Source organism: Camelus dromedarius, chromosome 26 (assembly GCF_036321535.1).
Source record: "Camelus dromedarius isolate mCamDro1 chromosome 26, mCamDro1.pat, whole genome shotgun sequence".
NCBI classification, from domain to species: domain Eukaryota; kingdom Metazoa; phylum Chordata; class Mammalia; order Artiodactyla; family Camelidae; genus Camelus; species Camelus dromedarius.
In genome coordinates this window covers 29078416-29105915 of record NC_087461.1, presented here as the reverse complement: position 1 = coordinate 29105915, position 27500 = coordinate 29078416, and the positions used below count along the sequence as shown (strand labels likewise).

General features: G+C 41.3%; 1 long non-coding RNA gene across 10 annotated transcripts; it reads right to left on the bottom strand.

Moving 5' to 3' along the window:
- Positions 1–64: 64 nt before the first annotated feature.
- On the bottom strand, positions 65–27128 carry LOC135319421 (uncharacterized). Of its 10 annotated transcripts, none has more exons than XR_010378010.1 (9): positions 27022–27128; positions 25927–26051; positions 25101–25211; positions 24570–24714; positions 16699–16833; positions 15519–15614; positions 10519–10659; positions 7427–7600; positions 65–622 (listed from the first exon to the last, which is right to left on the bottom strand). It is a non-coding gene; the product is annotated as an uncharacterized LOC135319421 (long non-coding RNA). The 10 variants fall into 10 exon arrangements; XR_010378011.1 differs by having other exon boundaries at positions 16699–16783; XR_010378015.1 differs by lacking the exon at positions 16699–16833 and adding an exon at positions 2282–2375.
- Positions 27129–27500: the final 372 nt, after the last annotated feature.

Genomic DNA, 27500 nt, shown 5'->3' with positions numbered 1-27500 from the left:
CCCCTCTTCCACCTCCCAAATTTGTCATCCACACTGCAGGAAAATAATTGTTGTGGAAGGCAAATTCCACACCAATACTGCTTAGTTTAATAATCATGTAATGACTTGCTTTGCCACAGGATCATGTCCAAATACCTTGAAGAACCATGTAAGGCAGTCTTCCTCTGTGTGCTTCTGCAACTCTCCAGCTTCACCACTTGCCCTTCTGTCATTTCTAAATCATCAGTGCACACAACATGGACAGAATGTGCACAGTCACGTGCCATATGCACCAACCATCCCAAACTGTTTGCAGTGCAGAGAGGAAGGATTCCAGGTGGCTTCACTCCCCTCTATCTGTGGTGTTCACATTGCCTTGTCAAACACCTGCCCATCTTTTAAGAGTCAGTTCAAGTGTACCTATTCTTAAAGAACATTCCAAACACTTGCCCTCTGCCCACCACTTCCAAGAGCTCCTCATTTCTTCCTCTGCACTGCCTCTGAGCCTTGTAGTACGCCTATTATAATACCCATGCCATAGATCATCTCTGCCTCCTCCTCAGTGCTCCTTCATGGTCAAGTTATTTGATTCATCTCCTGAGCTTCCTGGGCCAGGCATTATACTTGGCATGTTAATCAGTATCTGGAAAAGAACAAAACAACCAAATTCAGTGTACTTATTATCTAGTAGAGGGCTTCATTCAATAACATACTTTTGACTGATATTTGAAAAATTGAAAGATCTCCTTGAAGGTTAGAGTTAGGAAGAAGGGATATTGTATTTATGCTGTTAATAGATATCAGTTGAATGGCCAAAATATTTTGTCAATGAGCTAGTGTTAACTGAACATTTACTGTGTTCAGAGTTCTGGATGTGGCCAATTGCAGGGGATGCTTGAAATAGCTTTTGGACATTTCTGAAATGACTCTGGCTTTATCATTTCACTGGGTCAAAATGTTAAATGGTCAGCACAGGTTCTCAGCTTCCAGGCAGTTTAGAACATAGTGCCTGAATGTTTTTTCATCCACTACCCTCTTAAAGGATTTTGAAACACTGTGTCCTTTCCTCATCCATTTAAAAAGATAATATGTAAAAATTTTATCTTGACTTTAAATCATTATAAAAGATGGTGCTTCTTACATTATAAATATTGATTTACAAAAACCACTCTTTTTAATGTACACAATGGAAGCTAAATTAAATACTAAAGTGATTTTGTATCTACCGTGTCATCCATATATAAAAAAAAAAAACACATTATAAACAAACTCTTCTAGAAAAGCCAGGAATTTTACATAGTTGTTTCCCTTGCAGAACTCATTTCATTCCTCTTCTCCTATAAAACTTAATCCCCATATAACATTCTTGTGTTTGATATCTTTTGTTGATTACAAGTGCATTCTTAGCTCACTCTCATACATGTACACCCACCCCTTGGCTCAGGACACCTGCTGGACATTGGTTGAACATCAATTTCACCTTTTCTGTCTCTTACTTCAAGAGACAGAAAAGGTCCTCACAAAATTGGGAAGGAGGAAAAAGAAAAGTAGAAAAGGAAATCAGTGCAGGACCTGACTTTTGGTGAGGGAGCTAAAAAGGGGAAAACACTGTTTTACTGGGACACACACAGAGAGATCAGTTGGGATTGAAGGAGATCCAATGAGGGTGAGAGGAGTGCACAGCAGATGCCTGGCTGACAGAACTGAAAGAAACCAGCACAAAATATCCCTGTAATCAATCCCCAGACCTTGACTTGAGCTGCTGATGCTGAGCTAGGAATGTCTGCTGAAGCTGAGGGAGAGGGCTGAGGCTGATGGCACAGACTGAGTCTCATGGGGTTGGAGTGTGTTGTTTTCTGTGATTGGTAGTGTCTACAGAACAGAACTGCCTGGGACCTGAATTCAAAAAGCAACATTGCTGACGCACATGGTGTGGATTATCTAGGTATCTCATGGACATATTCACTATCTCTGCAGGTCCAGGGCCAAATTTGGCATTTTTGCAATAGAAGAGAAGCACAGCTCTATCAGAACCATCATAATTTTGGTCTGAGGGACCCAGGGGAAGTTCGGGTTGAAATCAGAATCCATGGCCAAAGAACCTGCATATTTCATAGGCACAACTGTGATTTTTATTGGGTCCAAGGCAGAGGGTGTGGATATGCTCTGTGGTTGTCTTGGCGGTCCCATGCCACAAGGAAGAGAGAGCCAAGAGCAGAGATCTGGGTGCACAGAAGGGGAAGTTGAAGCCTTTCCATCAGCCTTGTCTACCACATGCAAATGTAATAGGGATGGCACTGACCTGGTACTTCACTGAGGACCCAGCTGGGGGACTGAAGGATCATTACAGCAGGCCCTAGTGCATGACATCTTTAGATTTGTTTCCACTGGTGTTTCTGTGTAGAATTTGGACATTCCCATGGCAATAGAAAGGACAATAGAAAGGAACAGTTATGAGTGTGTATTGGAAATATTCCAACACCACATACCACAGCCTGCACCCCAGAAATGGTTTGGAAGTCTCAATTCCAATAAAAGGAGAAGCCCTAGCCACTCTCCAATCTGTGATAAACACCTAATCAAAATGAGGCTCTGTTAAACAACAAAAGTAGATTGTGTTCACCACAACAAAAACCACATTGGCAATCATAGAAATAACAGGCAATGCACTCACAAGAATGACATGGCACCACACCATACCAAAAACAGATCTCACAGCAATATCATGGAAATGTGCGCAGCCAACAAAGGAAATCTTCCACTTAAAAAAAGCCCTTCAAGTCTACAACAGATAACTGACAATCTTTAACCCATAAAGATAGAGAGCTATAATAAAATGAAAAAGAAGAACCATTCCCAGACCCAACCTCCAACACACTTGGAAACTGAACAAAAAATAAATTAAAAAAAGGAAACATGTGAACACCCTTATCTACAGAACAGACTGAAATAAAAATTAGATTATGACTACTTCTTAAAAAAAAGTTTTAGTTTTCTAAAATGTCTGAATTTTCAAAGCCACATTTTATATTCTCCACCACCTTTTTCTTGTCAATGATCCTGAGTAAGGTGTTCACTCAGTGACCAAGAAGATCTCAGGTGTTGTCAGCAGGACCTAAAGCAAGCCTCCTCCTACTTGCTTCATCAAAAGAAAATCGACCTATAGTTCCTGCCACTGAGCCAAGGAAACAGGCAGTGAAAAGACATTCAGTGTTGTTAATCATCAGAGAAATGCAAATTAAAACCACAGGGAGATATTACCTCGTGTCTACCAGGATGGCTATCATCAAAAAGACCACAAAACCACAAACATTCAGCAACAATGTGGAGAAAATTGAACCCATATATACTGTTGGTGTATAGTTTATACAGAGACTAGTGTGTGAGAGCTGAGTCCTGGAGGCCTGTGATTTATCCAGGAGGTCAAGTCATTGCAGGCAGCATGTGCTGCTTGAAGCCAGTTTTCAGCCCTGGCTGTCCATGCGCATCAGTCTCCTCAGGAGCTGAGTCCCCCAAAATCACACACCCCCACCCAGAGATTCTGATACAATTGGCCCAGGCATCCAGATTTGAAAAGCTTCCCACTTGATTCAATGTGTAGTCACATTGAGAGACACTGTGAGCAACTAGTTCACTCTGGGTTTAGTCAGTATAGTTTATACACCCAAACTAGGAAAAGAAGGAACAATAGAAATGCAAACTATTACAACCACTATGGAAAACAGGACGGTGGCTTCTCAAAAAACTAAAAATAGAACTAATATATGATCTAGCAATTCCACTTCTGGGTATTCATCCAAAGAAAATGAAAACATTAACCTAAAAATATATATGAACCCCAATGTTCATGGTAACCTTATTTACAATTGCCAAGATATGGAAGCAAACTAAGTGTCCATCAACAGATGACTGGATAAAGAAGTTGTGGTATATATAAAATGGAATATTACTGAGCCATAAAAAAGAATGAAATGTTGCCATCTGCAACAATATAGAGGACTTGGGGAGTATTATGCTGAGTGAAATAAGTCAGACAGAAAAAACAAATACTGTAGAATATCACTTATATATGAACTCTGAAAAAGAAAACTAGTGAACATAACAACAACAACAACAACAACAACAACAAACAGACTCACAGGTATGGAGAACAAACTAATGGGTATCCATGGAGACAGGGAAGAGGGGAGGGCAAGACTGGGATAGGGAATTAAGAGGTACAAACTACTAGTTATACAATAAATAAGCTACAAGGATATGTTATACAGCACAGGGGATATAGCTGATATCTTATAATAACTATAAATGGAGTATAACCTTTAAAAACTGCAACCTGGAACTTATATAATATTGTACATCAACCCTACCTCAATTAGAAAAACGTCGAAGACCAGTTTGCCCCATGTGACCCAGGTCCCTCCAGTTTTGCCTCCTTTTGCTATCTGTAGGGCTCAGTGTCATCATCTGTTAAATAAGGTACTCAGGCTAGAAGGCCAGCTCTACTTCAAGAATCCTGTAAATCTATTGAAAGCAAACTAAATGATCAAATGAGAAAACTCAACCCCAGCATGAGCAATCCTTACTGCTGGCAGAAGTTCCATCTCCACCATGATGAAATGAGGACTAGATAGTGCACACTTGTTCCTTGCATTCATGGACAGGAAGACACAGCTGATGTTATGTGAGATTTAAGAAGTAGGGAGAACAAGCCACATACTGCACTAAACTTAATACTCTCATCTGCCTTTGCTTTCCCTTCTTTGCACATTTATTGGAAGTGAGATGTGTTTAATTAAGGTTATATACCAATAAAAACCAAATTATTACTTGCTTTTACCCATCAAATTTGTCTATATAGAAAATGTTTTCCAATAATAAAAATAGCATTTATTAACCATAAAATTTCAAATAATTTTAAAACACAAAGAGTAGAAAGTAAGAGTTATCCATCTCTTGCCCAGATATATTTTATTTCCTTTAAGGAGTTTAACACATATCATACAATACCTTTTCTTATATATATATACATAAAGTATATTTTAAATAAAATGAAATAATACAATGTGTAAACTTTACAACTTGCTTTTTCATTTGACAATTTATACTGTAGACATCTTTTCATTTGAATTTACATTGCTTTACCTCATTCTTTTTAAAGGCTGAATAGTATTCTACTGTCCAGATGAAATAAACTGTATTAAGCCCTCCCTACTGAGCCTGGTCCTCTCCTCCCTACGGTGCAGGCCCCTGCATCTGTGAAGGGGAGATGTGGTCTTGGGGGAAGAGCAGGATGTGCAGACAGAGGTGAGCAGGCAGGGAAGCAGGGCCAGCTGACTGCCACTTTCTGCCCCTCCCCTCTGGGTTTCAGCAACACTTCCTTCATCCTACAGTTACATGAACTGCCTTTTTCTCCTTTCAAGTTTCAAAATTCCCTGCACTCAAAGAATTTTGGAGAAACATTACATGAGCATTTTCTGATTGTTCATTTCAGATTCCTCCTTCTCTCTGACAACAACACATCTGGCACTAGTCTAAATACTCATGAAGCAAGACCAGTGAACTCACAGAAAGCAAGAGGGGAAGGAACCCCTTGATCTTTCAGTCAACATGGAGGGTTAAAATTGTCCAATTTAAAAATACAGCTGGGCAGATAAGAATAAGAGATACTAGAATATTTAAATCAAATACTTCTGGCTAACTGAGTTATATTGCCAAGCATTTAAGTCACCCTCACTCCAAGAAAAATATTTTACCAGGAATCTGGCCCTTAACAAATCCTATAAAACAGAAGTCAAATAGGACTATCTGCTGACTGGTGGTAAGGGTCTATTATTCTCAGAATGCTGGGCCTTTAATTTCAGAATGAAATCCAAGCATGTTACCCAAGCAGCTTATACCTTATATAGCAGATGGTGGACATCAATGGGACAGTTCTGTGTTACTTTGTCAACAACATCTGAGATGGATTGCATAAAATCCGGGTTGGTGAACAGAATTTTGTACAGATATAAAAGAAACAATACACATTTCTCTCAACAACTTTTTTAAAATGTAACTTTAACAAATACAGAATTCACTATGCCTTTTAAACCATCACATTGGAATGAATGTGTCAAATTAATCCAAGTGACTCTGTGCATGGAGTGATGGTGACATGTCCCTTCAAAAGATGAAATGTGTGGGTTTAGAGAGGGAAAATAAATCAAACAGTAACAAAGACAGACCAGCCCTGCCTTAAGATACACAGTGACTCAAACTTTATATGAGATTGTAAAAAGCAAGTGCTCAGTGTATGTGACATGTAATGAAAAATATTGTAGATAATGAGCATGTGATGTATAGACACTAATGTCATGAAAAAGTTAGCCAGGTTATAAGAAAAAACCTAGTCAGTGACTCACACTGTAAATCTGAACTAGAAGACTGGGAATGGGGAATGGTGGTGGCTTCTAGGTGAAACAATCAATATGGTAATAACCATGTTATTAACTAAAAAATCTTACATTCAATTCCATAAGTGAAATAAGCTAAAGTATAAGTAATTCAATTACAAAATTCTTAAAAATGCTTTAAAAATCATGAAAAGTGTCAATGTGCTCTAGGGAAGAAGAAGGCGCCATGCAGCTGTTCACTGGACTTTGCTGGTTTAAGTGTATTTTAACTGAAGACTATCACGAGCGAATGAGTGCCGTGATATCAGGTACTGTCAGACATACATTGTGTGCCATTTCCCTGAACAGTCATACACATCGAAGAACAGGCAGTGGTTTGTATTTACCTATTAAATGTAAACTGAATGAGGCAGAAAAATATACCAAAATACAAATAAAGTCCATTTTACTTAAACCTTAAAATATTGCCTCTTAGTTACTGCTTTTACAAACGCAGTAATAATTCTTTGTGACTACTTGCTAAACTGATGATATCTTTAATTCTTCTTTCCAAGGCTGTCCTCAGACAGAAGTTTTATCTAACTTGCAGCAGGGAACACAGCAGGACCAGCTGTACTGGGTTAAATGTTGGACTGAGGACGGATTGTCATGTGTGATGGGAAGGTTATATGTACGCTATCGTACTCTTATACAGAGGCAAATTCCAATCAGTCCTCGAGATAAACTAGTTTTCATATCAGTAGGAGATGAATTTCAAATCCATTCTCTTCTATTGCTCTTAAAGCTTCTTCCTAACTGCTCTTGGTTTAACCAACCACTAACTGTTTAACAGATAGCCAGACCCAAAGAGAAGCACGATGAAACACCCAGTCAAGTGCGTGGACCATGCAGGAGCCAGAGCAGCCACTGAAGCTGCAGCCTACACTCCCAAGGTCCTCCCTGAAAGGTGGCCACCTCACTCGGGAGCCCCACGGGTAGCCACTCTTGCACACACGAGGTGACAGCATTGCTCCACACACGTCATTCTCTGCACACTCAGAAAGCAAATGTCTTACCTCTGGGTGAAAGAAAATTTCAGGGCCTGGGAAACTTTCCTAGCCAACATCGATAATGAATTTCTTCTGGCTTATGGCATTGTTCCCTGTTTGCTGTTTGATCCACTTCCGCTGATCCACGTCATACTTGGCAAACTTCTTGACTATATTGGGGCAAATGTGACAGTACTTCTCCTGCAGATGCACACACAGAGATGTCACCAGGCATTAGCGGCCACCCAGTCTGCCCTCCAGCAAACACCCAGTAACTCCAGCACCACAAACCCCCGACATCAGTCCTGTCCAAGGCCACAGCTACAAGGGACACTTACTGGGCTCAGTGATGTCTAACAGCTATGCTCTGGCCATGTACTCTGCTTTCTTTCCAGCTCTGCTATTAGGCCCAGCCTCACTGTGTCACATGTTGCTGCCTACTATCTGAGATGATGTCTGACGGTGCCTATCAAGTCCCTAGTCTCCATCTCCTCTCTTCTTACTCCTTGTATGCCCCCACGTGGCACCTGCCAGGCACTCGCTGCCACCCACTGGGACAAGCAGACCTGCATCGCAGCCCAACCCAGATCTGAAGGCAGCAGATCTGGCCCTGTGGTCACCACATCCGATTGGCAGGTGGTTAACCTGCTCTGCGGTCTGACACAGCACACTCAGTGGCTCCATGACAGAGAGTTAGTGAGTGCCTAGGCTCGTGGGATGCACAAGTGAATAAAACACACACAGACCCCTGCCCACTGGCCCATACACTAGCTGAGAGTCAGAGTAACAAGTGACAGTGATAAATAAGTAAATGGCACAGCACTTTATAAGGTGCTGGGACCATGAACCAAAGGAAAGCCCGACTTTGACAGGATGGATCTGCCACACATTGGGGCATGAGAACCCACTCAGTGCCAGCCCCAGCCTGTGCTGTGCAAAGTGTTTTCTCAGCTGGTGATGCCTGACTGGGGGTCTCTGGGTTGATCATCTGTCCTTAGAGCTAACCTCACAAGAACAGCAGTTGGCCCCTGGGTACCGGATTCTGAAAGTCAGCTTCCTGTGGGCCAGGTGGGCTTTGTTCAATGCCTGCACTGTGTCAGGCCCAAAGCTGGTGCTCAGGAGGACCTCTGAAGGCATTTTCATGATACTAAGTTCAAAATTTCTTAGAATCCCTGAAATGAAACCTAATACCATCCTTGGTATACTCTGCACAACTGTAAGACTGATGGGCCAGACTTGCTACACACCCCTGTGCTCACTGATAACTGAGTGAGTGGGTCAGTCCATACAACTTCAAATCTACCAGGCTGAGGGCAGAAACAGTAAGTTGTCCTAAGACACCAGGTCAATGTCTCGCAGCAACTCAGAGGCTTAACTGAAGGCAGGAAGTGCCTCCACAGAGTTGATGGTGTGCAGTGTGTCAGCCCCAAGTCCTGGACCACCACTGCCCCCACCAACAGAATCCACGCATCCACAGGCCCACTCCTGCCCACAGGGGCAACAAGACACAGGGTAACTCTGACCCACTCCCACAGAGAGAAGTGGGGCAAGAACTAACTGACAGCAGGGTTGGGGTGGCTGACCTGCAGGGAACACAAGGAGCTCTTCCACTGCCTACCTTCATGGCTGAGTGATACATTGTCACTGCCCAAATGGGCCAAACCTGGTTCAGGGTCAGGGATGGACCCCAGAGAGCCAGTGAGGAAGGTAAAGCCCACCACGAGGACTAGGAGAGCAGCCTCTGTCACAGTCAGCATACTCAGGGCCCTGCTCACCTGCATGGCCACCCCGACAGTCAGGAGCCAGAGGCTGTGAGACATATTGGTAACAGGAATGGGGAGGTGAGGGAACTTGGGTCCACTATCCAAATTTATTTCCTTGAAGAAACACAAGGAAAGGACTAGGGGAAGTTCTAGGAAATATTTTAACATAAAAAGAAAGTCTTATGCTACTTCTGTAAACCTTCCCCCAGGGGGAAAGGATTGACTCCCATGGGCTGCCCAGGACCACACACCCAAGCTTTGAAGTGACCCATCCCTGGAAACTCTAGTCCTGGGCACACCCGGGCACCCAGCCACCCTACTCACAGGGGCCCTGACTCGCACCTGTGCACCCTGTCCTAAAAATACCTCTCCATCCACCAAGAGTGTCATGCAAAATGTGGGACTCCCCCCAGGCACTAGCTTTCCTTCAACCAGCTTGTTACTGGGTGCAAAAGTGGGAGGGAAGGGGGGAGGCTAACCTCCCTTAAACTCCCCTGCAGCTCAGAAACTATGTGTTCAAGGTCACATGTCACTTCCATGCTTAAATTTTTCTCCAAAAACAAAATCTTTGCTCTTTATATAATAATTATCCTTGTATTACTAAGAATCTCTTCATTTTGACTAAAACAAAACAAAAACAAAACAGTAATTTGTCCTGATTTTGCAACCTGAAGAGAAAATTGCTTTGAAAGGGGTCTGTCAACTGCTACCTACATAGTGACACAAAGACCAAACTGATGGATCAGTCAAGTGGGCATTTTAAATAAGGACCAATGAGCCATTTTCCTCCAAATCTTACTGATTTAATTTTAGAGCTTCCTGTAACTCCTCCAGCATTGTAACAGAGTCTAGAAAACACAGGTGGACTCTGTTCAATGATTCACCCTAGAACACATCACTCTGAATGGTAATTCTCAGGGTAGAGAACCACACACAGCAAGAGCTGGAAATGAGTTTGAATTCTGGCTGACTGCACAGGATTCCTCACAGTCACTGCTGCTGCTGCCTGCTCCTTACTCGGGAAATGAAGCCTGGAGGGAGAGGTGCAAGACACATTGGCTAATTGAAGGTTCTGTCTAATCAGGCTCCAATTAAATGACATCGTACTAGGCAGGATGCTCAATAACAGTTATCAAGCTGCTCTCATTTACAGCTGGAGAACTCCACAAGCATCCATGTTCAGAGAAGAGGCTAAGCTTTCAGCCCCTTAATTCAAGTGGTAAACAGATGGAGACCCACATTCATGGGGAGGGGAGGGAAGGCACAGTGGGAGCAGGGGTGGTGGCCACAAGGGGAAGTGTGCAAACACTATTTCTCTCTCACCACCAAACTGGCTCATTTCCCATCTGTTTTTACCTTAATGGCCTTTGCGGTCTCCAGTGGTTGCTCAGGAGGGATTCCCACCTCCCTCTCCCTTGGCAGCTGTTGAATGAAATACATATCTCTACCTGCAATAGGGATGTGTTTGATGCAGCTTCCAATTACCTAACCTTCCACCTGGGGAGACAGAGAGGCAAAACACCATGTGAGTAACTCCAGGAGGAAAGCCCTCCCTGGACTCTAAGTTAGACTCCTGCCCCCACCTGCCCTGGCAATGCAAGCATTTACTGAATCTCCACTCTGTGCAAAGCTCAGGACTGGGGGAGGGGGAATAAAATGACCATGCATGCAATTCAATTAGGAGAACCTGAGATGCTCTGTAAGCAAACAAAGTGGCCTTTCCATTAGGAATGTGAAGAGAAAACCACAGAAGGCAGTTAATTTCCAAAATGCTGCTGTCTGTCCGAATAATGGGTCATTTTATTGTTCCTCTAACAAAAAGGAAAAAGTTTTAACTATTAATTTTATAAACATTTTTATTGAGTTATAGGCATTTTACAATGTTTTGTCAAATTCCAGTGTAGAGCACAATTTTTCAGTTATACATGAACATATATATATTCATTGTCACTTTTTTTTTTGCTGTTTAACTATTAATTTTTAAACCAACTACAAATTGGCTTGCATTTAAAAGTCAACCACCTGGTTAGCATGCAGGACTTAGGGTGTGACAACCTGGACTCAGATCCTGGTTCCACATCTGTGGGCAGAGTAACCATGGCCACATCTGTTAACACATATGTTTCAGCCTTGGCACCTTCACCCATCATATGCGGTGAGTGGGTGCACAGAAGAGACCCAGTGACAGGCAGCAGGTCAAGTACACAGCATGGTTTAGGCATGCATTAAAGACTCAATAACCGATCTGCTCACTCTAGTAAGAGCTGCACTTGGTAGGAAGGAACAGTCTGGCAGGTTCCCCTCAACCCTATGCTATGTGAGATCCATGCTGGGGGGAGTTTGGATCCGCTCACCCAGCTGCCCTCCCGGACCAGTGACCAGGCTGTCAGCCGTCACCAGCAGGAGAAGGCCAGGAGCTGTTGTGTGGTCCCAGGTCCTCATCAGCCCCCTGGGGTGCCACTCAACATGCAGGCCACAGGCTGGGAAGGTCCAGCTCATGCTGGTGGGAGTAGCTGTGCAGAGTGGACAATGTCCCCACCTGCACCAGGTAGAGGAGGCACTCTGAGCTCCCTGATGGCACTGGTTGCTTGTCACACACTCATGGAGACAGAAGGCTGGAGCAAATCCTCATCCATCTGACAGATGGATCAGTTCCACTATGTACAAGCACAGTTACCACTGAAGTTACAAGAACAGGTGACTGAATTCCTCTTATGTCTTCTGAGGTGCCCAACTTCTAGAAGTGAGAGAGTGTGTAGCCTTTCTCAGGAGCCCAAGCCAATTGTAAAATATTTAAGATCAAGATAAAAGATATGTACACATTATTAAAATAAAAAAGTCATAAGAACAGTAGCTCTCGCAAACAGAAACTATTCACAATTTCTATACTCAATACATTACATATAACATTTTCTAAAATTAATTCAACCCATGTTGTGTATCAGCTTCATCACAGATTAAATATATTAAAACAACCCACAGCCAATGGTAGGAAAACAAGTAAGTGAATTGTGCTACACCCACATGATGGGCTGTCAGGTAGTTACTAAATATCTTTCCACAGAGTATTTAACCATAAAGATACATCAGGGATAAGTCAATATGCAAAATACAACCTCAGGCGCACATTGTACAATTAGAACATGAAATCAGATGGAGGGTATCCCAACTGTGCTTAAAATGTGTATCGTGTGTCTAAGAAAAAGAGCTTAGTAGACTATACCAAAAAAGTGTGGCACAGTCCTCTGGGCAGGTTTGTGGGTCATTCTATTTTCTTCTTTACATTTCTCCATTTTACCTAAATTTTGTACAGTAAATGAAATTTTTATAAATAGGGGGAAAAAAACTGCATTAAGAAACAGAGAAAAATTTGAACAACAACTTTCTCTGTGGGCCTGCACGTAGTGTGAAACTTGTTTCAGATGCACAGGGGAGGCCAGGAAGCAGACCCACAGGCACAGGCCCTGACCTTGGCCTGCACTGACCTCTGAGGACGTGACCTCAGAGAGGAGCCAGGCAGGACCACACAGCAAGTGGCACCTAAACACCTCACACCCAGGAGGGGGCAGTGTTCTGAGACTGGATGAAGGGGCTGCGAGCACAGAGCATGCTCTGCAGGCCTCCTGCCTCTCCTCACCCCCGGGCAAAGGGGACACTGGCAGGGTGTAATGACAGAGGGGAAAGATTTGGCTTTTTCCTCCTGGTTGTATACACATCAGCCTCCCCCTGCAGTGATTTCTGAACTTTGAGGTATTAAAGCACCAGCATTAGTACATCATCTCTGCAACGTCCTGAAATAAAACAGTGACTATTTTTAAATGAAATAAATGAATTGTTTTTTTAAAAAAAACTAGTTTGCATTTTTTAAATTTGTCTTAGTTGATTTACAAAATTCTGTTAGTTTCCAGTGTATAGCATAGTGATTCATTTATTGCATTTTTAAAAGGAGCTTAGCACATACACACACAAACCTATATTTGCACAAAAGATACTTGTAATACAGAAAATAACAAACATTAGTGTCAGGGGTTGCCTCCAAGAAAGGACGTGGAGGAGGAAGGGCAGGTCTGAATTCCCAATGTAACCCCCTCCAGATAGCTTCAATTAATTAAAAAAAATCTTTAAATAATTCATTTAACTAGTCCATTGTACCAAATATATATGTATATATATATATATAGTCTCTTGAAGCCTGAATTAGAAATCACTTCTGTAATATTTTGAAAATTAAAACCAAAAAGTGACATTGCAGAGCATCCTGCAAGTCAAGGGGAACAATCTCTCCTTCTTGGCTCTTAAAAAATTTTTAAAAAGCAAGAAACAAATCCTCTCCAGAGGATTGTCACAGAACACAAAATCATCCTCCAAATGTTCATGTGCTGCACCCACTGATATCCAGATTACAGTTCAGAATGAAAGTCAGGAAAACCCTCCTGGCAAAGTGACACCGGGGCCAAGCAGAGCCCAGGGACATCAGACGACTGCTGACACCAGACTGCACAAATCTGCTACTGCAAATTTCCAACTGCCAGTGCCACAGACACTAGGCATCTTCCACTTTCTCACACAACTGTGTTTAAAGGCTCTTGTTACCTTTGCTAAGTACAGGTATGTCTTCAAAAGTGGTGCTTTAATTAACAGAAGGGGTTTTTTTTTTCTTTCACTGCTTCCTTCACCTCAAATCAGGTTAGGCCTACAGACAGAGCAGAACTCGCTGCCCTGCTGACCATTGGGATAGCGTGAGTGACCCCATCCTTGCTGTGAATGATGATTCCTGTTAATGTGTGTTCACCAACTTGTCATGATGTCCAGTACACAGCTAAGGCCAGCACTGCCTTCACAAATACCACAGAGACCATCAGCATGGGGACTTTCTCAAGTGTTCCACAAGCCTATCTTCAGGTTGGAGCAATAGGCCCTTTCTTTCTTACTGAGTCTGAATGACCTTTCCCTTCCCTACCTTCCATCTTCCTCCCAAATCCAAATTCCAAAGTGGACAACTAACATGTAAATTCTGTGCACTTAATCTGGAGGAGTCAACTTCTCAGTAAGATAAATCAAAGCTTTGCAAAGAAAAGCCAGAGAGAAAGGAATTTTATTGTGGAATCAGGAGGTTTTAATTTCTAATCCACTGGTTCCCAGTGTGGGTCCACAGATGGATTGCAATAAGACTACTTGTGGGGACTTTAGAAAGACAAAATACTGGGCCTGGCACCCAGAAATTCTCATCTGGCAGAACCAGGATAGTGGTTCTCAACCAGGTGCAATTTTGCCCCCAAGGAGCACCTGGCAATATCTGGTGCCATTTCTCACTGTCACACTTGAGGGAGGGGAGGCTGGTGGTGGTGCTTCCCCTGGTGGGTCAAGACCAGAGATGCTGCTAGACATCCCACAACACACAGCTCAGTACCCTCCCCTCCCCTGAGGACTGCCCGATCCAAAATTTTGAGGCTGGAAACCCGTGGTCTGATATAAATTCTGAGAATGTGTATTTTGGAAAAAACACTTTTGAGGAGACCTTGCTGCATAGATCACTTTGAGAACCACTGGGCCAGTGTTTCCTGAAGTGTCTCCTAGTCCATGGAACAGAAACAGCTAAGGGGTTGGGGAATATTTCTGGTTAAATTTGGAAGTGGTGGAATAAACAGAGTTTTCTAATGTAGGCATTTTCAGAGCCTTTAAGACATCACTGTCTACTGAGAATCACCACACAGAGGACACAGCATGTGGAATCTCCCAAGTTAATCATCTATGCAACTCCTCCTCTTTTTTCCTACAAGGGAATAGAATATGCAGGAAGCATTTTGGAAAACAATTTTATCATTTATTCCCCCAAATTTCAGTCAATTCCCTTATATAGAGGCAGATACATTACACCTAAAAACAACAAACCCCCCCACGAAGAACAAGCAGCTTCAGGGGAAGTTCTGCAAACTCATGGAACCACAGGAGCTCAGATCCACAAAGGGAAACCCTTGAAAGACATTTATTTTGTTTCATTTTGTTTTGTTTTAACAGATTCTATAGTATATTTTCTTTTTTATGATCAGAAGTAAAAAAAAGCCAAAGAACCACACCTACATCTTGATCTTGTCTTCCTGAAGATACTTTAGATTTTAATGAATGTAAACAGACAAAAGCTGGACAAACTCTACACCAGCAGTAAAAACATAAATCACAGAAATTGCTCTGTACAGTGTTTGAGCTCGGACCTGAATGGGATGAGTTCATGTGCACTTGAGTGCATGGGAAAGGAAACCACACCACACAATCTTACAGAGGCCTCTAGAATCACCATTTCTTCCACATTAGACAACTAAGGTCACTTGGGAATCATGAAAGTCACTTGTCCTTACCTGAACTGCAATGTAGAGTCCTGGTACATTAAATAATTTGAACATAATTTCTGCAAGATATTCTCTATTTTCTGGTGTATTCAGAGGAGGTTCTGTCTGTAAGGAAATATTCACTATATTTAGTGTTCACCCAAATTTCATGTAATTACATCAGAACGGCAATAAGTTAATCTAAAAGCATGTTCATTAAGATGCTGTACAACTCCTTAATTTGACAGACAGAGTACACCCAGAGTGATTGATTAAACACATTTTGGCTGTAAGGTTTAAAATCTTTGAGAGAGCAAAGCCTCTCTAAACACTTCTGCTCTTACTAATCCACCCCAAAACAAGAACAAGCTACAGAAAAGGAAACTCCACCTCGGATAACAGAACACCCAAACACCATGAATCTGAAGAGACGTGCACTGAGCTGCCAAGGGCAATAACAGCCCCACTGAGACCAGATGAGTGAGGACATGGAAAGAGAACACCAGTGACTTCAGATACCAGGCAATATCCAGTTCTCCAGAGAAGAGCAAAAGCAGAGAGCACTTGCTTGGATTCAGAGTAGTCTGAGCAGCACAGCTGCAGGAGCCTCGCTCCCCAGGCCCCTCCCCTCAGAGCACAGGGGGCAAGGTGAGAAGTTACACCTCCACCATCTGCTGTGAGAAAGACAAGCCTGGGACAGAAGATGCTTCAGCCAGACACTGCCCACCACCCAGCCTAAACCCAACACACAGCCAGTTCAGAAAGATCTCCCCTCACTCAAAGATGAGGAAAGAACACAAAAAGACTAGCCAAACATCAAATAAAAACACTCATAGAAGAAGAGAGGGGAGAGAGAAAATAGAAAAAAACAAATGGCAGATAAAAAACATGTAACCAGAAAAATATAAAAATAAAGCAGATGAAAATCATGACATAGATATCCGAGTTTTTTGAAATGTCTATTTAAAATAATAACTATTATCTAATAGGAGGAAATTAACAGGATTACATAAAGATAAAAATAAATAAACCTGCTTTTTGTCATTCAGCAATATGTTGAACATTTTTCCATGTTAATAAATATGGATTTACATCACATATTTAAGCTAGGGGAAAAAAGAGAGAGAAAAGGAGAAAAAAAAAAACAAAGAAAGGAAAAAAAAATCTAGGCCTTTTGGCAAAAAAATAAATAAATAAATATCCACATTACCCTTTGTTATATACTGAGCTGTGTGTCCCAAAACTCTTATGCTGAAGCTGCAACCCTCAGGTGACTGTGTTTGGAGATGAAGCCCCTAGAGGGGTAATCCAGGATCAGTGAGGTCACAGGACAGCACTAACATCTCTGCAGGATAAGGCAGAGGGATCAGGGAGCTCTCTCTCACTCACACACAGAGGAAGAGCCACACAAGGACCTGGTGAGAAGGAGGCCATCTACAAGCCAGGAAGAGAGATCTCACCATAAACCAACCATGATGGCACCTTGATCTCAGACATAAAGCCCCCAGAGCTGTGAGAAAACAACTGTCTGTTGTTGAAGCCACTCAGCCTTTGGTGTTTTGTTAGGCTTATTGAGTAGAGCAACATACTCTTAAAGCAGGAAAAGGGCAGCCTGTCTTGGCCATTGGCACAGCTGCATGCAGGACACTGGGACACACAGGGCCACATTTACAGACTTTTCTGGCAGGAAAATATGACCCCAGAATTCTATATCTGGCCACACTGCCAATCAAGTCTGTTGCAAAAACAAAATATCTTTAAACATACAACAACTTGAGAGAATTTGGTTTCTATGAACCCTTCATGAATTAACCATCAGACAATAAGCTTTAGCCAAATAATAAGAATGCATAAAGTACAGCCAAAGACTTACAGTGAGCAAGTAGTCCATTTAAGATGTAGGGATAAATGCTTTTCTTTTCTGGGAGAATCTATAGCTATAGAACAGAATGTAAATATTATAAATTAAAACAACAGGAGTAGTATCAAGTTGACAGGCACAGATGGAAAGGAGGAAAATATAAAGACACTGATGCCCTTGTGTCATGGAATCAAAAGATATTGTTTTCTTGGTAGAGCAACAGAGACACCAGTAAACATAAAGTCACAAACATAAATATCAGAATAAGTACACTAACATAAACAATCAAAAGCATGTGATAGAAGAAAGGAGGAGGAGGTAAGAAATGTGGCCATGTACCAACGTGGTCACTAAGCACAGTTGGAAGTAATCATCCCTAAACAAATACAGGTAAATATCTTATACAAAAGTACAGTTATGTTAAAATATGTTTTACCAATTATCAGAACGAATATGCACCCAATAGAAACCAAAGAGAAAGCCAAGCCTGAGTTTTAAAATATCCATACATAAATAAAACACACTAAAACCAGAAAGCACAGCACCAGAAAAGCAGCTGTGACCACACACACCTGCCACACAGCCCAGGCCATTTCAGCACGGGCAACGGGAGAGCTCCAACTCCAATCAGCCCAGCTACACCCCACCTTCGATTTTACCAAGTTTGGAAAGTGATTTCCTCTCTCCATGCATAATTAGCACTGACTTCACAGGAGTCTAAACAAAGTGCTCATGGCAGCACCTGGCATGGGGAACGTACTCAGTGAAAGTGCATTATTATCACTAAAATCATCAGCATGTACCAGTGAGAAACTCACCTACTGAAGAGAAAGTCTCTGAACAAAGACTATGAGACAAAATCAAATTCCATTGTCAAGCCAAGGGACATCTAAAACAAGGTGCCTCAGAGAGGTGCACAGTTGTCACAGCTTCCAAGATCAGAAACAACATAACTGCACATAACAAGGAACTGATTACACAGATTAGGTCACATCCATAAAATGTAACACTTTGCAGCAATTAAAAAGGATGGGCAGTGTGTCTGCAGATATGAAACAATATCTACTATAAATTTGCTACATGAAAATAGGCCTCTCCATACATACACATTCTTAAATATACTTCTGTATCTACAACATTTTTTTTAAAAAGCAAGGTGTATGAGGGAGAGAAATGAGGAGCTGTTTATGGGCACAAAGTTTTGATCTTGCAAGATGGAAAAGTTCTAGAGTTCTGTTACACCACAATATCAATGTAGGTAACGTTACCAAATGATATATTTAAAACTGTGTTTAGTGGGTAAATTTCATATATTTCAAATTATAATTTCTAAAATTTTTAAAGTAAAAATCAAAATGTACCATAGTATGTCAATTTTGTTACCATTTTATGAAGCAAGTTTATGTATAATCCATGTGCCTGCACAAAATTATTGCTGCTTAAGCACCAGTAAAGTTGGTTTCCTCCAGGAAGGGGATCTGGAAGGCAACACAGAAGTGGGAAGGAGACACTCTTGCACTGGAAATCCTACTGCACCTTTTGAATTCTGTGCTGTGTGTATGCTAACTCTTCAAGCAAATAATCAAATCTGGCTATCAACTAGCTGGGGGCTTTAGTTTATACTCCTGTCTGATACAAAGCTCAAACATCATGCCCCAAGTAAGTTTTAATTACTCTGATTAGAATCAATACACTCCCTGAATGGGAGAGAGAAAGCAATCTTAAGACATAGACAAGAAATAATAAAGTCATCAAAAGCAGATTGTAAGTAAGTGATCTAAACGTTATTCAACAACACATTACTTATTTTAATGTGCCTACCTCAAGGGGCTGAGATCAAATTAGTTAATACCTTAATGTTCCCAGTACACATTTAGCACTGTGTTAGTGATTACTATATCAGATTTTTTTTTTTTTAGTTTTCTTTCATTTAAAGCACATGAAGAATAGCTGTGGATTCCAATATTTAGGTTACAATATATCTCCTTATGGCACCTCCTATCAACCTGAAAAACAGGCGTAATAACTACCTACCCCACAATTGTCTGTGGGATTAAATAAGTGAGTTAATTCATGCAAATGCTTGGTGGGGAGAGGGCTGGGCCTTTAGCAAGTGCTGAATATATCAACAATCAACTGTAATATCAAGAATATATCTCAGGCCAGAAGAAATTGAATGTGTTAATTCCAGAGACCTAGAGTCTTCTCTTACCTTGAAGAGGAATCCAAGCACCTTAATAAGTTAATTTTATAAACATAACATTTAAACTGATTAGAGGGGGGAATAGGATGAAGAGAGGAAGGCTAGAAAGGTATGCAAAGTGGGAGCATAGTCATGCAATGTTTCCTTCCTGCCTGGTTTAAAAAAAAATGTGAGCCTATAGAAGGCATTCCAACAAGAAGTAGATTAACCCTGGCTCTGGATTCTTCCTGGGTTTAATTTCAGTGTCAAGTGATGTTCCAAATAAATCCCAGATGAATGAAAAATATATATAAACATCAAAGGAAAGTAGGTTTACTTACATAAAAATTTACAATTATAGATGTTCAAAAACATAACCTACAAAAAATCAAGTGAGAAAAAGTATCTGCTTATGACAAAAAATTCTTATCTGTTATATGAAAGAGTTCACACCATAAACAGATTGTGGCCATACATACAACAGAATATTATTCAGCCCTAAAAAAGGAAGGAAATTCTGACACATGCTACAATGTGGCTGAACCCTGAAGACCTTATACAAAGTGAAATAAGCCAGTCATGAAAGGACTAATACTGGATGTTTCCACTTATATGAGGACCCAGAATAGTTACAGTCATAGAGACAGAGGGGGGATGGTGGGGGCTAGGGCTGGGAGAGGGGGAAAGAGAGTTATTCTTTAATGTGGACAGAGTTTCAGTTTGGAAGATGAAGAAGTTCCTGAGATGGATGGTGGTGATGGTTGCACAACAATGTCAATGTACACAACTCACCAAACTGTACATTCAGAAATGGTTAAAATGATAAATTTTATGGTATGTGCATTTTATCACAAAAGAAAAATTTAAGTAGAATAAAGTTCAAAGAAATCATAGCAACAATAAAAGCAATAAAACACTGATATGTACAAAACCCAGGACATGAATAGGCAATTCACAAAGGAGAAAATACAACTAATAAATACATGAAAAACTGTTTAAGATCAAAGGTATTCAAACTGCAAATTAAAAAGTCAAATAATCAAAAATGATATTAATCAATCCTAAGAGTTCAAATAATGTGGCTTCTTGTACATTGAAGATTTCAGTGTGAAATGGTATACCAGAGATTCAAAATTATTAACACATCTGGACCTCCAAATTATATATATATATAACTTTTATATTCTTAATATAAAAATTCTCTAAATATAGAAAAAATGTGCAAAGATTACTTTATGTTATGTCTTACAAAACCAAGAAACTGGAAACAAAAGTAAACATCTAAAAATAGTGGGGCTGCTAAACAGACAGGAAACAACCACTGGATACATGATTGCATGACCATTAAAGCGAGGATTATGAAAACCGTGCAAGAAAATGGGGGAGAGGGATGGAGGACACAATATTGAATGCAAATCATATAAAAACATGAGTGAAAAGATTAAGTATATCTATACTAAATGTTAATATTTATGATAATGGGATAGGAGTGTGAAAAGCCCCACAAGCATCTTCCAAATTTTCTAAATCGCACTTATAGTTCTATAATAAGAAAAAATTTCATTACAAGAGTTGTGAAACCCTGAGTTACAGCCTGTGTGCGAAGGCCACAGAAACTCCCAATACAACTTCCTGGTTTATTTCTCCACAGGCGGAGAAGCTAACAGAAGAAAGACTTCACCCCAGGGCAGAAGCCACAGCACATCCTGGTGTGGCTTTTCCCTAGCCTGTTGGCTCTGTAACGTGGAAAACACTTTCCATATCCAACCACAGTTGTGAAGACAGCTGAATTCTTGATCTGCCACTGTCTTCATACCTGTAGTCACATCATTATGGCAGGCACTGCAATTTCCCTACCCAGTATCTATTCTGCCTTCTGCCTTAATGACAGACCACTGATCAATCACAGGCCCAGAAAACAGCATTTCCCAGACTTCCTGGTGTACAGGGATGGCTAAGTAAGTTCTGGCCAATAAGAAGCAAAAGTTATTGGATGTGTCTTCTGGGAAAGCTCCTTACAAGGTTGAAGGTAGACTCATGTAGTAGGCCCACTTCTGCTCTTAACCCCTTCTTTCCTGGAATATGGAGGTGATGACTGGAGCTGCAGCAGCTAACTTGTGATCTAAGGCAATCTTAGAATGGAAGCCATATGCTAAATATACTAGAGCACACAGATCCCTAATGACACCAGAAACCTGACCTACCAGCACTGCCCTCCCTGCTACAAATGACTTTAAGAAAAATAAAACCTTTAACTTGCTTAAATCACTGATTTTTACACTTTAGTACTTGCTGCCAAACAATTCACCATCTGTGAAGAACATTAAAATCTATACACTTCCATTAAGAGAAAGTTTACAATAAAATTAGGTTCTCCTGGTTCCTGAATCAAATTCAGCATTATTAAAGACACATTCTTCTGGGTTCTCAGAACCATAATCATAAATCTATGTTTTCCTCAATCCTCCTTTTCTCCTATGTTTACCACCAGTAATTGTTCCTTTAGAGGACTAATTTAAATAAAACCTTCCAAAAACCATTATTTATACATGACGAGATCTAAATTGGAGATATCAAGTTTTTCTTATTTTTTAAATGCTGAAGTATATGATTAAAACTTCACATGAATGCAAGTTACATAAGCATTTTATTCATAATAATGGTAAAATATCATCAAATATTAATTCAAAAATGAATAATTAGTCAGTACTATAAAAATCAATCCATATTTCTGGATAAAGAAAGCAAGCTGAACACATGCAACTAATATTGCTCCAGTCCCAAACCTCTCCATAACTGCAGTAAAGAAATATTTTTAAAAACATAAATCCTCAAGGAAGGGCAAGTAGGAGTGGAGATGACAATATATTGAAAATGGGAAGAACACGGGCCAGCAGTAACAGACTCAGCAGTGCCAAGGATGTCCAGCTCCACACCGGCCAGTGCTAGTGTACAGGACAGAGCAGGTCTGAGCCACCCTCATGAACCAGGAAGGGAGTTACTGCGGTAAGCCAGGACAAGCCACATGTCATGGTGAATATTATGTGTCAGCTTGACTGGGCTAAGGGGTACCCCGAGAGCTGGTAAACCATTCTTTCTGGGTTGTGTCTGAGAGGGTGTCTCTGGAAGAGCTTAGCATGCAGCAGACTGAGTTTGGAGACCTGCCCTTGCCAATGTGGGTGGGCAGCACACAGGCTACTGAGGACTTGATTGGAACAAAAGGATGAAGGAAGGGTGATCCTCCATCCCTGAGCTGGGACACACATCTTTCCTGCTCTCAAGTGGATGGCAGAGCTCCTGGTTCCCAGCATCCTTGGGCAGCACTGCTGCTTGCTCTTCCTCCCCTGATTCATATTCAAAAAGGTTTGCAAATCTCCTCTACAGTTACAATTCAATTTCCCTTCAAGAGCACTGCAGTTCTTTAGAATATATGATTCTGTCTTGAACTCTGGGAAATTCAGTATTAGAGAAAAGAGTGTGGTTCCCATTTGCTATCTGTTTGGTCCACGTGACCAACATGAGTTGAGTCTCTGAAACTTCTTGAAAAACATGAGCCGTACTGAGCTCATTCCCACCATGGATGTGCAGATGTCTGTCATGGCAGTCAGAAGGGACAATTTCATAGGCTACTGAGGGAACTTTAATTTAAAACTTTTAGACTCTTTTACACCAAGAAGCCATTAGCTGATGTAGTGGTTCAGTAAATGTCTTCAATGAATTTCTGGACATGGCCACAAATCCCTGTACCTGCTTCACTCCCCTTCAATTATCCCATTAACTGATGAAGAAGGACATAAGCCTGAGATAAAACCACCCTTCTCATAACTTCCTCTGTCACATCATGCAGCAAACACACCTGCTAACTTCAAAGTACAATAAATGTAACACAATATTTTCTTATGTTTAATGTAATAAACAATTATTTTTGAACATTCACTTCAGATACTCATTTTTGGCAAAGGATTTAAGCTTTTCCATATTCATACCAAACACCTCCAGTTTGTTCCCAGCAATTGGTTTTATTGTACTGCGGTGTATATGCCAGCTAGAGCAGAAAAATTCCTGGTAGGAAAAATTTCCTGTGGGCTGTGTCCTGGTGATTGCATTTGCTCCACAGGCCTAAGACTCAGACTCCCTCTGAGCAGAGCGGGATGGGGCAGGCAGGGAGAGGAAGCTGGGCCCCAGGCCCATGCCTGGAGTCCTACCAACAGGTAGTTATGTGACGTACGAGAGAAGGGAACATGCCAAGCATGGCAGGTGGGAGTCTGTGATTTGTTTTGGCTGTAAAGACAAAGCCACTCAGACATACTGTCAGTTTCCTGGCTCCATGTATTTTACATAAACCATCATAGATACACAGGAGAGAAAATACACAGTGGCCTGTAAAACACAGTACTTGGATGTGGCAATTCCTAGTTGTGAAGATACAGCCAGGAAAAAGCTTAGAGCACTTTCAAGGACTTGATTTAATAGACACAAAATATATAGATTCCACTAACTACCATAACAGCCTTGTACTTAACATATTTTAAGCCAGATAATTCTAAAGAATATTCCATATTTAACATTAGGAAGAATTATATAATTGGATCAGGGACCATTTGACAATGCACTAGCATGGAAAAAATGCAAAGCTAAATTATGTAGGTTTTAATGTGCAGCTTATGTTACATGCAATTGCTCTCCTTAAAGTAAGTGTTTTATACATGTAATTAATTTTAACTTAAAAAGAACATAAAACAATGAAAACAGGCTCCACAACCAAGAGACACTTCTCTTCATTTCTCTGTATTGTTTTATTTCATCTGAACAAGATCAATTACATCCACAATATCAGGGCCCATAACTCAGCTCAGTGTTAGAGTGAGATTTAACCTTGGCAAAACAGCACCTTGACTCAGCTCCCTCTGCTGTAAGAAGCAAAGGTCAGAGCCATCCAGTTATTTCAGGAGGACACCTAACTACACAGGTGGTTTCCTACCCAAACCCATTCCTCCCTCCTCATTCCTTGCTGCTGGAGGCCGGTTTAGGTACTTACCTCTTGGGGCCAGGTGATGAGATGTGGTCCCCTCACCAGCAACAGGAGAGAATCTTGACTCATCAAAATGTACCAAAGTAATTTTGTTCCCCTATAGGGCCCACACTGGGCGCGGACAGACAGGGCAAATCTGCTAGGAAGGTTTCTGAGGAAGAGAGTCTTAATTCTAAAACTCTGAAAGTAAATACACCAAGAGTCAGTACAGGAACTCGGGCAGCCACCCTGGGGCCTGAGGGGAACCAGCACAAGAGGCCAAACAGGTGAATTAGGCTGGGTTCTCACCTCCATCTCTCAGCTGCTCAAGTAACCAGCCCTGAGTGGCCTGACCCTGGCATCCTGTTTTGTGGGATAATAAGCCCTCTTTGGTTTTGGACATTTTGGTTGAACCTTCTGTTATTTGCCCAAAAAGCACTCCAACTCATACAAAGAGCTTTAGCGGGAATTAAAAACTCCCCAGAGAAGAATATCCTGGGTTTAAAATCTAAGCAACCCAGAATCCACAGGGCTCTTCTCTCAGTCCCAGTTACTCACCATCAAAAAGTGATGGCCCTCAGGTTCAGCTCAGGGAAAATTAAAAATAACTTGTTCCATGAACCTCTCCATTAGATCTCAGTCTTCAATTATTCCATGTCTTATTGGCCACTAAAGGAAGAGAAAACAAACTATGTCAAGCTTCAGTCCATGTCAGTAAAAGCAACAGTTTTAAAAGCACTGGCCCAGAAGAGACTGAGTTATTAGAGAAAACAGGTCCTTTGCACTGGGTGAATGTTAATTTATGTAAAGAAATAACAGACACTTTACCAGAAATATTAAGTTATATTATCATTTATATTCTACTTCACATCTCTAAGTACAAAGTATCATCTTAACAGTGGAGTAACAGATGGAAAAGTACAGCTAATCTGCCATACCATTCCATTTGGAGTTTGGAGGTTTTTAGAACAAATACCTAGTTAAACAATTTTAGTGCTTCTTTTTAATTAATCAATCTACAGCTCTTCTACATCTGACAGGTTAGTGAGTCAACCTGCAATTTTCCACAGAAGCAGGTCTTGCTCTCACATGAAGCCCAGCATTCCCAGAGTCAATCCTGCATTCCAGGGTTTTGTAAATTCACTTGATTCCCCACATGAAAAATACCTTGTTCAACTAACACAACACTGTAAATCAACTATACTTCAATTTTGAAAAATACCCCATACAAAACCAACAACAACAAAACCTCTTTTCCAACACAAGAATAAAATACACAGCTCACAAGTACAATTGCTATGAAATCTACCATTTTCCATGATTCATCCTACTGCTCTGTTCTTGGTGATACACTTACAGAAGCAAATCCCGGTGGGGAGTTTACCTTTGTGGCATACGTGGGTTTATCTATGGCTTCATCCCCTATGAAAAAGTCCAGGTCATCAACTCCCCTCAGCACCCTCCTTTGGGCTTGGTCAACCACCTTTGCTGACTCTCTGATGGCAATACCTTCGGGAGAACAGCACAAAGATTTCTGTCAGCATCCATACTCATTTCAAGGATCAAGGAAGCATAATATAACCTCTGTGTATATACAAGTAAATTTTCAATGCCAGGGTCTTATTAGGAGTTGAGTGTGTTCACAGAAAAGACGCTATCACAGAGCACATAAAGTAATACAGAAACCTTTCTTATGTTCTGGTATTATTTTTAGTGCGGCACAAAGGAGCCTAGCTGGTCTGCTTTTAATACTGACAAAAGATGAATTACTAAATTTTTCAGTTTCATCTGAAAAAACATCCCTCATGATAGTGAAGTGAAAAGCACATATCAATCGGTTCCAAATTTTAGAATACAATGTAGAAGGACACAAAATTAAAAATATAATGTGAAAGAAGAAAATAAACTGAAAAATGCTCATAGACTCTCAAGTCATTTTAATAAAACTGTGTCACACAGATTTAAAATATATTTTTATTCTTGTTACAAAATCACTAAAAGAAAAAACTGAGGTTGCTGACTAATATCTGACAAGAAAAATTCAATAATCAAACAACTGTATTATGTAAAAATATTAATGGCTTTATGATATATTATTTTAATAACAGTTTAACCACGATATTTAGGAATATACTTATAGTTAATAATCATATGAAACTTCACTGTAGAATTTAACATCTAATGAAATGTGGAAAGCTTCATGAAGATTCAATTTTCCATTTAAATTCCTAACCCCTGGTCACACTTTGCTTTCCCATAAACTCATCTTCATCAAATTTATTCCAAAACAAATGAGTAAACATATACAACCATTTTTAAAAGTAGAGTATTTGTAGTTCCCAATTTATTAGAAATGAAGAATAACAGCAAAGCTAAGGGAGTGAATTTTAACCCTTGCCCTCAGAAAGGCATCTTGAAATAATAGCTTGAAAAGGTAGGAAAAAAAAAAGAGGTACAGGACAGAAATCACTTTGCTCACCTCCTCTTCTGACTCCATCTCACTGCCGCACTTGGTCCAGAAGCTTTCAACTTACAGAAGGTGGCACAAATCCAAAGCGCAGGATTTCTGTAGGACTAAGGCAGCAGGCGTGACGTGGACGTGCTGGGGGCGGAGCCCAGAGGAAGCATCCGAGGCAGAAGCACCGGGCGTGTCAGGACCACGAGGCCGAGAGTGGGGCTGGGGAGGTCTGGAGGGCCGGGACGAACTGCGGCAACTGCAGCCACAAACACACCCGTCCCCGAACACAGACCCCGCCACGGGCGGCGCACTGACGGGCACCGCGCAGCCACCTGTGCACACGCAGCACGTCAGAGGGCCCTGGCGGGACGGCCCGCAGCCGACACCAAACGCCTCGCGCGGCGGCGGCGCTGCTGCCGGGCCGGCGGGAGCCCCTGCAGCCGTCTGCCCGCGCCTCGCGCCCCGCTCCGCCCTGGGCGGCGGCGGCAGCGGCGGGAGCC